Raw genomic sequence first — 14,697 nt, forward strand, 5'->3', positions numbered from 1 at the left:
ATTTACAAGCAGAAAAGACACAAAGAAAGACCTCTGGTGTGCGTGTGAAGTGTACCGCATGCTGTCTGTGTACGTGCGCCGGTTTTCTGTTCACTCTGCCGGAGGATCGACTCATCTGATGTTCGGCGCAGGTGGATCATTTACCGCATTGATCATCAGCCAAGCCTCGAAAATCAGCATCAGCACCGGGCGGTAAGACGAGCTTCTTCATGCTGTCATTCATATCAGTTCATCAGCACACAGAAATCAACTTCACATTCAGCAATATAGCAGACAATCTTAATGAAACATCCTTATTGGGATGATTAGCTTGGCTATTATTGAAAAATCGTTGTAAATATGACGTTAGTTAACTGCTGTCATAAGTAATGGAACGGTATATATAATATAATCTCATAATTTGGGTCCTTTTTATTATCTTATACAGTACAAAATGATATAGCACGACGTCATTGTAACTCCATGTTACCGTATCCATAGGTTACCTGTTTTATGGTATAGTAGGCTGTATAGGCGTTCACCGGGAACATTGTGATCTTTGCTGTCACTGACACACTGCCTTGCTGTACGGAAATGCTGTACAAACTGTTGAATACAGTACATTTCGGTTAACGTTAGTCGTTTTATTCTGTTTTGACCTCCCTCAAAAGCAAAACATTAGTCATTTATTGTTATGATAATGTCTGTACTGGACTGCAGACGCCCATATGAATTCATAAAACAGTAATTCCAAGTCTTTATTCGCATTTGACGAACGTGGTTCATGATAAATTATACTTGTTTCCTAATATTATGTATTAATGCGCCAGTTGCTATGCAACCATAAACTACAGTATTTGAATTGGCGGGAAAATGTTTGGGCTATTATCTGTGCTATTTTTTACTGTAAATAATTGTATTATTTATTGAACATTGGTTTATTTATGTTTTATACAATGTGTAATACATCCAGGGTGTGAATTACAGGGGGGTTTGGGGCATACCTGTCAACATTGGGATGTGGTGTGAAAATAAGGGATATGCCCACCATAATAAGGGGTACCCCCCACCCCAACGGTGGCTCAGTGGTTAGCAGTCCCGTTCGAGTCCCGGCTTGGCCGGTTGGCATTTCTTTATGGAGTTTGCATGTTCTCCATTTGAGTGGGTGTCTTCCGGGTGCTCCGGTTTCCTTCACAGTCCAAGGACATGCGGTACTGGTGAACTGGATGAACTAAATTGACGATAATGTGTAAATGTGACAGTGTATGGGTTGCAGCTATAAGGGCTTCTGCTGCATAAAACATATACATATCCTGTACTGCATAAGTTGGCAGTTCATTCCACTGTGGTGATCTCTTATAAATAAAAGATTAAGTTGAAGGAAAATGAATGAATGAACGCTTTGGGTGTGAATGTATGCAGTTAACATTGTTTCAGTATCGTCAAGTTATGTTTACCACAGACCTCATTTCACTCGTAAGTGTAAAATTGCGTTAGAAATTCCCACAGGAAAATCCAAAGGAGACCAGTGGTGAATTAGTGGTAGTCTTCCTGGTTTTGGCGTACTCTATTGTCCTCTGAAAGAAAGAACTGATTCTGAAAAAGACTGAAACAAGTCATCAGTAATTTCAGTCTTACTTCCTGAAGTCTATGCCTCAGTCTATGGCCTTCATAGGTTGTCTACTTTGACTTTCAAGCTGAAGGAAAGAGTTTGGTTTGTGTTGTCAGACTGTTAAAAGGGTTAGTTCATCCAAAAAAGTCAATTCTGCTATCAATTTCTCACTCCTGTGTTGTGGCAATTATTTATTCACCTTCTAAAAACACGATTGAAGATATTTTAGATGAAATCTGAGAGCTCTTTGGTCCTTAATTGACAGCTTCGTTGTCGAAACATCCGTTTATTTATTCATACATTCATTTTCTTGTCGGCTTAGTCCCTTTATTAATCCAGGGTTGCCACAGCGGAATGAACCGCCATCTAATCCTGCAAGTTTTTACGCAGCGGATGCCCTTCCAGCCGCAACCCATCTCAGGGAAACATCCACACACACATTCACACACACACTCATAGACTACGGACAATTTAGCCTACCCAATTCACCTGTACCGGATGTCTTTGGACTGTGGGGGAAACCGGAGCACGCAAACGCAGGGAGAACATACAAACTCCACACAGAAACACCAACTGAGCCGAGGCTCGACCCAGCGACCTTCTTGCTGTGAGGAGACAGCACTACCTACTGCGCCACTGCTTCGCCCACATCCGTTTAAGTTACTTTAAGTGAAGTCTATTCATAAACTAATTTCGAGACGATCACTTGCTTATGATTTATCACGGCCGGTCCCGTATTTGCTAATCACTATCTTCCAATCACATGAGCCCTAAGCTACTATAAATAACCACAGTTTTCAGCTCATTTTATCTTCGTTTGGAAGAAACCCCCCTCCTCCCCTATTCTCCTCCTTTACCTCTGATTGGGCAGCACAGCGTCCCAGTGGTTAGCACTGCGAGCCCCACAGCAAGAACACTGGCCGGTGGGTGTTTCTGTGAGGAGTTTGTATGTTCTCCCCGTGTCCGCGTAGGTTTTCCCCGGGTTCTCCGGTTTCCTCCCACCATCCAAAGACATTCAATACATATAACAAGCATTTGTCTAACCCCTCTGTTCCCTTAACTACCGCAGTCGGGGAGTTCTGAGATCCACCGAGCTCAGGCTCCCCTCTCGCTCTGCCAACGGGAGAAAGCCCCGGGCTTGAGGATCCCTTGAGCTCGGGGCTCTCTTCCGGGACAGCATGCCAAACAAGCTTTTATAAATCATCAGCTAAGTGTGAACTCTTGAAATATTTTGAGAAAGTTATTGGTACTTTGAATTAGGGCTGGGTGATAAAAGCGCTATCGATATTTGTTAACCCAAACAAACGGGGAGAGCATGCAAACTCCATACATAAACATCAACTGACCCAGCTGAGGCTTGAACCAGCGACCCTTTTGCTGTGAGGCGAACATGCTACCCACTTCACCACCGTGCAGCCCTCACTTCAAACTTGTTACACCTAAAATAATTAAGTTCCACAAACTATCCCTTTAATCTATTACTTAAAACTGTAAGAAATTAAGTTGAAAACACCTAATCCATTTAGGTGTTACAAGCTGATGTCATTTTCCCAGAGACGGCTGGAAGGGCATCCGCTGTGTGAAAAAACGTGCTGGATAAGTTGGCGGTTCATTCCGCTGTGGCGACCCCAGATAAATAAAGGGACTAAGCCGACAAGACAATGAATGAATGAAGCTGAAGTCGTTTGTTTCAGTTTTAATGACATCACTTACAGTCCTGTAGTCCACTATTGTTGTTTTCAGCATACCTGAACACATAATACACATGAGCATAACCTCACCATATGTGACGATAATATATATATTTTCGCATAAATTTAAATATAACTTAGCCTGCCATGAGAGTTTTTTTGCACACTGCAGATGAAGATGTAGGTCAGGCTGTGTGTGTGTGAGTGGGTGTGTGTTGCAGGTTGCAGAACAGTGAGAGGTGTTTAAAATCGAAATCTCGCTGCTTCCTGATCTCCACCAGAGCTGTGCGACTGCAGTGCGTTTGCATATTCAAACTGTGGGAATGTATGAGAGATACTTTGACTTCGTAAAATTCGGAAAAGCTTAAAAGTTCAAGACCCCCTGGAGTACTTTTTTTGAGATGTTAACAGATTTGTGTGTGTTGAGCATCAGTTAAGACGACGTTAGCACCTGTCAGCTTTATTTTGTGGGGAAAACTGCATAATTTTGAGCTTCTGTCAGCTGATTTCAGCTTCAAAATAAAAATTATTAAAAAATTACTTGGGGCGGGATCAAAATCGGCGACTTAGTGCAAAACTGCAAGTAAAGTGATGACACGTCGGTTTCTCATTATTATTCATAGCAAAGTTTTCTTATCCCATGAGAAGAGCCGGCTTCTTAATTATTCATGAGAGCACATGCTTTCTGAAGGGAAGGCAGACCTGCCGAGCTATGAGACCCAATGACTGGGTGCGACCGCGCATGGGTTGTTGCATGTTTTTTCTTGCGATGCTGTCCGGGTGATGATACAGCAAAGCTGTTGGTTTGCAGCAAGCATTTTTGCCGGGAGAGCTGTACGAGAATTGTAGAAGGGTGGACTTTGTCATTTATCAGTTGAGTTTGTTACCATTCAGGCACAATGTCTATATCTGTACTGCTTTGTTCGCACTTGTTATAAAATCCTCCAGATAACCTGCAGGGCTAATGATTGAAATAGACAGGGCAAGAGACTGCGTTGCTATCCACTGTGTCTCCATTAGTAATGGATCGTTCATAAACGATTCGTTCATTTTAAACGAATGTTCAATATGACTCAGGAACTACGAGTCCTCTCAGGGAGTGATTCGTTCATCTGCGCGTGCGCAGACTGCGCACATTTGTGCAGGTGGTATCGTTAATTTCAAGTCTTCATCACATTGGCAGAAGCCAATCATATGCGTTTAGAGCCAGAAAAAAAGAATTGATCCGATTACCCCTCGAGTCCTCTATCGGGTCTGGGTCACTCATTCATCACGGGCCAATCATTCGCGTTTAGAGCCGGAAAAAGTATTGATCCTAAGGGTGTCACGATCCTCCAAATCCTCGATTCGATTACATTTTCGATTCTAAAAGCACGATTCGATTTTCGATTATGAATAATTAATTAATGACCAATTAATTTTTTTTTAGCCTACTGTTTAAACTACCTGACCTGCGTGGTCTTTGTTTTACCCATAAACAAATCATACAGTAAATGAATAAAGGCAAGATACACACATAATTACCACCTGTCAATCACTTTTTCTGCGGGACTCGTGAATAGGCAGTGATCTGTGTTGTTATAATGGCGTCGGTAAAAAAGACGCGCAACCAACAGGAACCAGCCAACAGTATCTGAGGTGTTCGCTAAAATGACTAAGTACAAGTGAGTGAAAGATTGAAGCAGTCCTCTGACTGCCTGGACCTGCTGTCTCAAGCTCATATGGCTGTGTGCGTCTGTGTCTGTGTGGTCACGTGATGTTTCAGAGGTAGAGAGGAAGGAGAGCTGCTCAGAAATGCTACACGCCACTGTGGATGTCAAATCGTTGTCTTTCTAAAATGCCATTTAAAAACAAAGACAGTGTAAACAGGGCCTGAGTGTGTACTTTTCGCGAGCGGATTTGCAACGGGGGCGTGTGGAGGATCGCGATGCCGGTGTTGTCTATCGGACAAACCCTAATACGTACATAGCAGAGCTTGCAAAACTGTGTTTTTTGTCGACAACACGAACGTTGTCAACATAACTCACTGGAAATCCAAAATACTTACACACCGGCGACTTCATTGAAAGAGGAGAGGGTTTAAGTTCTGTCAACGGGTCTCCTGCTTCTGCAGTTTAACAAGCACTTCAACAAGCCTGTTTTTTCCCGCTTGGCAAGCCAAGCTGACGTGACATGGGGACGTGGCAGCATCGAAGATTCTATTTTTTGATTCAATAATCGAAATTGAGCATAAATTTTGATCGATTTCGATACACCCCTAATTGATCCACTCATCTCCTGAGTCCTCTATCGGGTCTGAGTCACTCGTTCCTCACGGGCCAATCATACGCGTTTAGAGCCGAAAAAAGAATTGAACTGTTCATCTTTCGACTCCTTGGGTTTGAGAGTCATTCTGTCAAGTAAACAACGAACGATTATGGCTCCTATCGGCTTAGACTGCATTGATTAAGATTATATGTGATGTCAGTGTAACGTGAATGAACCCCTGACATTTGAAGACATGAAGAGGTGAGCTGAGCAAAGAGACAACAATGCCTTCATAGACAAAAGAGCCGGTAAGCATTGAATCATTATTTTCTCCTTTTTATATTCTATTTATGACTTATTTGTCGTGTGATCAACCTTTTGGGCTAGTTGTAGATGTGTTTGGAAGCAATTAGTAACATTTTAATCATATTTTGGCAAATTGAACCAAATTAACGAAATGACTCGAAAAAAGATTTGTTCATCTTGATGAACGAGACTCAAAGATCCGAGTCAGTAAAATGATCCGAACTTCCCATCACTAGTCTGCATTCAGACCCAGGGATCGAGGAGGAGATAAGTCCTCTTCATTTATAACGTTTATATAAACACGATGTGAAGTTTATTCATAAACTAATTTCGAGAGGATCACGTGAAAATGATTGAACACGGCTGGTTCTGCATTAGCATGTATGATCCACCAATCAGGCCAGGGTTTTTCACTACAGTCATCTTCAATTTGAAGAATCCCCCTTCCACCCCTACTTCTCCACCTTCCCCTTCATAGGGCAGCACGGTGGCCCAGTGGTTAGCAGTGTTGCCTCAAAGCAAGAACGTCACCGGTTCTAGTCCTTTAACAGGCCGTGGTCGTTTTTGTGCATAGTTTGCATGTTCTTCCCGTGCTCGCGTGGGTTTTCCCCGGGTCCTCCGGTTTCCTTCCACATTCCAAACACATGCACAACAAGTGAATTGATCAATCTAAATTTTGCACTACAGTCAATCTCTCATCCAGCACCATATCTCTTCATAGCAATCAATTTTTAGTCATCAGCTCTTATTAAGGGGGGAGTTGTCGAGATCTACCTGAGCTTGATGCTGCGTTTACACCAGAAGCGGAACGCGCGTCAAGCGCAAGTGATTTACATGTTAAGTCAATGCAAACACGCGAATAGACATCCTGCGGCGTGATACGCGCGAATGATGCGAATTGCGCAAATGGCGCGGTGCGAATGGCGCAATACACGCGAATGGCGTGACGCGAATTGAGCATTTTGCACGTTTGACACGCTTTACGCGGGTTTCCCACGAATCACTCGAGTTAGAAAATCAGAACTTCAGCGGACATTCGCGCCGCGTAAACCAATCAGGAGCTTGCTCTTGTGGGGGCATGATTGTGACGAATCCTCCAGCAGACACCGACAAGAAGTTCATCAAACTGGGCTGGGCTTAGTCAGAAGCACCGCTGAAAGCCTTCGTCAGCCAGGTTTCGATCTGGAGGAGTTTATGAGCTTAAACAGCTGGATGCACCTCTGAAAGCATGTAGTGGACTCAGACACGGCCCTAAACGTATCGACACTGTTTATCAGCCTTCATAAAACACATAAAACACTGTTATTTTCTTCATAAAATCCTTGTTAGCCATTTAGCTACGAAGCTAGAGTCACCGGGCAGACAGTAGACCTGTCAATCACGCGAATCCGCGCCTGTACTGAAGTAAATTTGATGCGCGAATGAAGCGGGTTTGACGCGCGAATGAAGCGGGGTTTGACGCGCGAATTAGCGAGTAACCTCAAATTTTCACGCGGCAATTTACGGGTGAATAGCGCGATTTATCCACGCGATCCACGTTTGGTGTGAACACAGCATAACGCTCCCCTCTCGCCCTGCAAACTGGAGGGAGCCCAGGGCTCAAGTGCCTTTTGAGCTCAGGGCTCTCTCCCGGGACAGCATGCCAAACTTGCTTAAAACACTTATCAACAGCTAAGTGTGAATGTGAACTCTTGAATATCTTTATAATGATAGAACAAATTGTGGTTGTGTGTAAATAAAATCACGAATGACAATTAAAGCAGGACATTAAATTACTTACTGGGGGTGTATTTGGTGCTCTCCAGAAATGTATATAGGGCTACAATTTCAGAATGAGCCTGGGTTGCTTACATAGCATACCTTGAAATGTTGTGACTGACTAATCATAATCGAGTATTCCAGAGAAACATGTCATAAATTGCAACAATGCAGCGCACTGTAAGTGTTTAGATGAAGGTCGCTTCTTCCTTTCTGCTCAGTCGTGATGTGAGTGACTGCTGACTTCGCTACTTTCTGAGCTGCGTGTCTCACATGTCACACCGCAGGGCAAATGTGATTTCTGGCGCACTGTGACCAAAGGAACCATCACAAAACTCTTTCACTGGCTTCATATTCTGATCTGATCTGACAACATGCACTTTATAGGGACAACGAGCAAAGAATGTAAATGTGTCTGAAACTGTTACTCTCAATTGATTGCTTGGCAGAGTAATCTACAGAAGATTAAAAAGCTTCAGGCCAGACTAGGAGTGTGTCCAGCCAAAAATGAAACTCTGTTTTTAATTTATTGTTCCTCAGGGCATCCAAGACGTAGTCAGATTTCTTAATAAACATTTTTAGCTTAAACCGTGGTTTTCTTTGATTCATAAAGCATAAGCCAATAACCATGAGTACTTTGAGAGTCAAAATACATGTACAGGTAAAACAAAATTAATACCTGTAAAATTAAAAATAAGTTTTGAACAACAACATTTTACGTGTTTAAGCCTGGTTTATACTTCTGCATCCGGCGTAATCCACGGTGCATGTAACTCGCGTAGCTGTGCATTTATACTTCTGCGCGCTGTCTCTGTTGGTCTGGATTAACACTTCCGAAACGCTAGTTGGCAGTGAGGTGTAAATGTTCTTCTGTGTCGAATTTCTTCGCTGCTGTTTTGCTTTTCCTGAACACTTCCGGGATGTACAAGTGGCTCAAACTCGCTCATTTTGAGTCAGGAACCGGCGGACGTGCAACAACTTTAACTATGAGGTAAACACAAAACAAAACTTTCCATCCGGAGCTCCTTCACGGGACTCCACACTGGTAAACAATCGCTCCATCAGGCTCGCACCATTCACGTGGCTCTCGGTCCCACCCAGACTCGTCAGCGCTACCAAGCCGACCAATCACAGAGCTTGCGCTACGCGTCGTTGCGATGTGTAGTTACATTTTTTGAGAGGTGCACGTCAGCGACGCCGATGGCCACGGCAAAGGGCTATGCGTCAGCGCCGTAGCATACGCCGGCGTTTGACGCAGAAGTATAAATCAGCCTTTTAGGCAGTAATAGTACTTTTACTTGAGTATGATACTCTTTCCACCACTGCTTCGAACACCTAAAAAAGTATTTTTTTTATTACTATAAGTTATGTTAAATTCAGTGAAAACTAATTAATCCATGCAGTTGTAACACGTTAAAGTAAAATGTTTTTATGTTTTACAGCGATAGCAAACATAGCGTTTATTCATCAACATCAGAACTTTAATTCGATTAATAAATGCGCTTATGAATGACTCTGGTATTTAAAGGGTCACGAAACACCAAAACTCATTTTATGAGATGGTGACAGTCATATACGTGTTCCACGCTGCTATAAACACTATTAGGACACAGGTATTTCACAAAAAAGTGAAAATTGGTTGTTTTTGCGTTATTACGAGCAAATTCGTTCTTCCAGTTTGAAAAGAAATTTTGAAGCTGCATCACGGCGATTAGATTCTTGTGTATATTCCAGCGAGTAGACTGGATGTCTGTATCGGTGAGTGCAAAGTGACGTCTTTGAGCTTTCAGCTTTAATTCATGAGAAAGACTAGGTCCGAACCAATCAGCGCGCTCTATTGTGAATGAGGTGGAACTTCAATAGTATGCATGATAGCTTTAAAGAAGTCGCAATGTTCAGATGGCAGAGAGACGCCATGTTGTGTCGCCAGCCGTGATTAAAACAAGTGGAAGAGTAGGAATTGTTTGAAGACATGGGTCGTCAGTGTTGCGTTTATAAATTTGCTGCAATGAAGGTTTTGGGCTCTGTTTTAATGGTCTAGGCACAAAATCTGAAGCGCAGGGCGCAAAAGCATTAAGGGCGTGTCCGAATCCACTTTTGCTATTTAAAGAACGGATAAATCTGCTCTGCACCGCGGCGCATGGTCTAACAGGGTTGAGCTTATTCTCTTAATGAGTTATAGGTGTGTTTTGAGAATAAACTAATCAGAGTCTCATCTATATATTTTCTTTTAGAGCCAGTTGCGTCGCGCCATGGCGCATTTGCTATTTACATGGCGAACTTTGTAAGTGTAAAATTGGAGCGCTTCACTAGCGAGAAAACAGTTAAACAGACCATCTGCAGTGCGCGGATAAAGAATAAGCCTTCTCCAATTGGCCTTTATTTAACTTTCTCTCTTTCGTGGATGAGGAATCATGTTGGACGCACTTACTAAGGACATCCATAAGCCTACATATGTAATTTTGTTTGTTAAACACAAAGTTTAATTTAAAAACTATTTCTATATTCAGTTCTAATTTCCAGCAAACGAATAAATTAACAATAATAACGAAGTTGGAGTTATATCCAAAGCCACGTCTTGTGCCCCATATGGTCCAAAGCCTGACTGGTGGACTAACCTAAGCTTGTTTCTAATAAAACAAATATAAATATGGATATATTAAATAATACCAATAATAAAAGCAAGTTGTCGTGAATAAACTGAATTCTTCAGCAGTCTGTTTATAAATGAAGCTCTATTGGTCGTAAAGCTTTCTCTTTTTCAGCTCCACAATTAATGCTCTATCAAGAGAAATAATCAAACCTTGTTTTAAGAAATTCTTAACTCTGGACATGAGCATGTTTTCAATTATTTTGATTTGATCTTTTTTTAATGCTTCCTGCTGGACTTGTGTATATTTAATAATTTTTCATTTTTTAATATTGCTTATTTCTTGCTATAAACTATGTTTATATTTTTGTAGCACTTTAGGTCAAGGAAAATAAATGGAAAATAAAATAATCAATAAATAAATAAAATGAAATACTGTATATTGGTGAAGTCAGAATTATTAGCCTCCCTTTGCATTTTTTTATTCTTATATTTTATTTCCCAAATGATGTTTAACAGGGCAAGGAAATTTTTACAGTATGTCTGATAATATTTTTTTCTTTTGGAGGAAGTCTTATTTGTTTTATTTCGACTAAAATAAAATAATTTTTCAATTTTTAAAAAAAAACATTTTAAGATCAAAATTATTAGATTTTTTTTTGATAGTCTACAGAACAAACCATCGTTATACAATAACTTGCCTAATTACCCTAACCTGCCTAGTTAACCTAATTAACCTAGTTAAGCCTTTAAATGTCACTTTAAACTGTATAGAAGTGCCTTGAAAAATATCTAGTCAAGTATTATTTACTGTCATCATGACAAAGATAAAATAAATCAGTTATTAGAGATGAGTTATTAAAACTATTATGTTTAGAAATGTGTTTAAAAAAAAATCTTCTCTCCGTTAAACAGAAATTGAGGAAAAAATAAACAAGGGGGCTAATAATTCTGACCTCAACTGTATGCAAGGTTCATTATAGTGAATCTTAACTGACTGATTATTTATATAATCAGCTATGAAGTATCCTGTTGAACTATCTATGCTGTAAACAATTCAATTGTTCTTATTTAATATTAGCTTATTTCTATTTACATTTATTTGATGAAATATTTAATGGACACTTCACAGTAGTTTCTTGAGGGAAAACTTTTAGACGACACTGTAAAAAATGCTGGGATCCACACAATCGATTTGTGTTGTGACAACAAGGAGGAATTAAGTTCACTTTTTAGTTTACAAATTGAAGTGGATTGAACATAAAAAAATCAAGAATTGTGTTGTTTCAGCTCATTTTAAATAAGATGGTTGAACAAGCAGCAAACATCATTTTGTTTGAGTGAATAACACAATAAAACACAAAAAAAGAAGTGTATTTTTGTCTTTAAAAGTCTTAAGTGTATATTTGGACTAGTCCAAATATCTAAAAATTCTTAAATCAGGAAGCATTTTCTTGACTAGTGAAAAATCTAGCTTTATTTTCAGAAATGATCATTCAAAATTAAGTCAGTTTTTCCATAGAAAAGCTAAATTATCTGCCAGTGGGGTATGTAAAATAATCTTGTTTTCATTTTGAAAATTTTAAAGAAACACATTTTACAGTGTAACAACCAAAATGTACAAAACAAAATACACCCTGGCAATAAAAACAGGACCAAAAAAGTACCTTGCTTGCAAATGTATATACAGTTGAAGTCAGAATTATTAGCCCCCTTCGATTTTTTTCTTCTTTTTAAAATATTTTCCAAATGATGTTTAACAGAGCAATGACATTTTCACACTATGTCTGATAATATTTTTTCTTCTGAAGAAAGCCTTATTTGTTTTATTTCGGCTAGAATAAAAGCAGTTTAGAATTTTTTATGAACCATTTTAGGGACAAAATTATTAGCCACTTTAAGCTATATTTTTCTCAATAATCTACAGAACAAACCATTGTTATACAATAACTTGCCTAATTACCCTAACCTGCCTAGTTAACTTAATTAACCTAGTTAAGCCTTTAAATGTCTCTTTAAGCTGTATAGTAGTGTCTTCAAAAATGTCTAGTGAAATATTATTTACAGACGTCATGGTAAAGATAAAATGAATCGGTTATTACAAATGAGTTATTAAAACTTATGTTTAGAAATGTGTTGAAAAAATCTTCTCTCGGTTAAACAGAAATTGGGGAAAAAATAAACAAGCGGTCTAATAATTTAGGGGACTAATAATTATGACTTCAACTGTATGTGAAAGCACCCCTATGAATCTGTCTAGCTGTAGATTGATCTCTTCAGTCATCAGAGATTTATGAGTTACAGCAAGAGATAAGCTTTCAGATATGGTTTTATGCACGTTTGTGTGTGCGTCTGCAGCATGTGGAGCTCTCATACATCTTGAACGTTTTTAAGTTGTTGCATCTGTTATTTTTTGGATCTCGATTGTACTTGCAGGATTTAGTTGACAAATGCCAACAGCTTGATTTTAATCCGCAGACAAATCCTGGAGGCATTTTAGTGAACTCGAGATCAGTTCGCAATTAGTGATTGAGTTGGTGGGCTGAAAGCTACTTAAGCTGTACCTTTAAGATTCGTACATCAGCGCACACAAACATCGACAGGGTCAATCCACTTTAGACGCATCAGAACTGTCCGCTGTAAAAAATGCACACAATTCATTCGTGTTGTCCTAACACAAACGGATTACCTTAACTGAAGTGGAACAAACATAAAGCAATTAAGTTGTCTCAAACAAATCTCAATAATTATGTTGTTTCAGCTCATTTTAATTAAGTAGTTTGAACAAGTTAGTTCAATTCTTTGAAATGAATCAACTCAAATGATTCACTCATTAATTTGAAATTATTACAACAGTTATTTTATAAACTCATTTGTGATCATTAAAGTAGCATCAGAAAAAAATGAAGCATACAGCGTACATTTGTTTTGTTGTTGATTGGTGTAGTTTTATATTTCTATACATATTTATAGGGAATTTTTATTTTATTTTACTTTAAACAGCTACATACAAACTGCTAACAAAGAAAGATACAACATTTTTTCAGGAAAAAAAACTACAATGTATTAAAAAAAACTTATTGTCTTATTATTATTGTTGTTTTTTGTTGTTAAATCAAATGAAAATGTAAGCTTAGGTCAATCAAAATGACCATAATATTAAGTTAAACTTTGTATAACTAAAACATTAGTTGAAACCTGATTAAGTTATTGAAATAAGTAAAATAAAAATACAATGCTGTACCTCTGGAAATGATCATAATTACAATAACTTAAGGGCAACACGATAGAAGGAATATTTTCCATACTAAAAGCAGTTTTTGTCCTAACCAACACCTGACATTTATATTTTAGAAACGGCTTCTGTTTCTTGCAGCTTAACAACAGGATAAACGGACATCGATCCCCTCGGGTGCACCTCATGTGCTATATTCAGTGTTAAATGCTAATAATGGGAGTTTGAATGCCATTGTACATGACGTTTATTGCCATACTACTGAAAGCATTCATTCATTCATTTTCTTGTCGACTTAGTCCCTTTACTAATCCGGGGTCGCCATTCGGGCTGCTCGATTATGGGAAAAATCATAATCACGATTATTTTAGTCATAATTGTAATTACGATTATTCAAAACGATTATCAGTTGAAGTCAAAATTATTCGTCCTCCTGTGAATTTATTCCCAAGTTATATTTAACAGAGGGTTTTTTTTTACAGTATTTCCTATAATATTTTTTTCTTCTGGAGAAAGGCTTATTTGTTTTATTTCAGCTAGAATAAAAGCAGGTTTGAATATTTTGAAACCTATTTTAATAGCTCAATATTATTAGCCCCTTTAAGCAATATATATGTTTGATTGTCTGCAGAAGAAACTACTGTTAAACAATGACTTGTCTATTTACCCTAATTAAGCTTTTGAATGTCACTTTAAGCTGAATACTAGTATCTTGAAAAAAATCTAGTAAAATATAATGTACTGTCATCATAGCAAAGATAAAAGAAATCAGTTATTAGAAATGAGTTATTAAATCTGTCATGTTTAAACTGTGCTTTAAGCATCTTCACTGTATTTTTGATTTAATTATTGATAAATAAAAGCAGCAAGAATAACATGCGCTGTAACTTTAAGAATAGTGCGGCTCTGATATGGTTTCTCTTTGACGTGTCTTTTGATTCACAATTTGTTTGTTTATTACACAAATGAGGGTTACTATGAATAATCACTAAACACCGCGCTCTGACACAAATCTGCATGTATTTCACCATTAAAGCGCTCACATTAAGATCGCGTTAGATGTGTGTGTGCTCTGCTGTCTGAGGCTAAGCGCGGCGCGCGCAGACACACACACGCACTACCTGTACGAGGCTAAGCACGGCGCGCACACACACACAAAAGCAAGTGCTCTTTTGCGCTTTTAAAAATATGAATGATGCACTTCCCGTGCTACAAAAGTTACATTACAGCACATGCTTTTAGTCATTTTCATGTGGAACTTTGCTTTGCAGAGGTAAAG

General features: G+C 39.0%; 1 protein-coding gene across 2 annotated transcripts in view; it reads left to right on the top strand.

The window, feature by feature from the left end:
- Nucleotides 1-14,697, top strand: part of cdc42se2 (CDC42 small effector 2) — a 62,527-nt gene continuing 47,830 nt past the window's right edge. Inside the window, exon 1 of one of the 2 annotated variants that reach the window (XM_009305103.5) lies at nucleotides 1-192. The gene's annotated coding sequence lies outside the window, so the exon portion shown is untranslated. 2 annotated transcript variants of the gene reach the window in all.

Source organism: Danio rerio, chromosome 10, assembly GCF_049306965.1.
Source record: "Danio rerio strain Tuebingen ecotype United States chromosome 10, GRCz12tu, whole genome shotgun sequence".
NCBI lineage: Eukaryota > Metazoa > Chordata > Actinopteri > Cypriniformes > Danionidae > Danio > Danio rerio.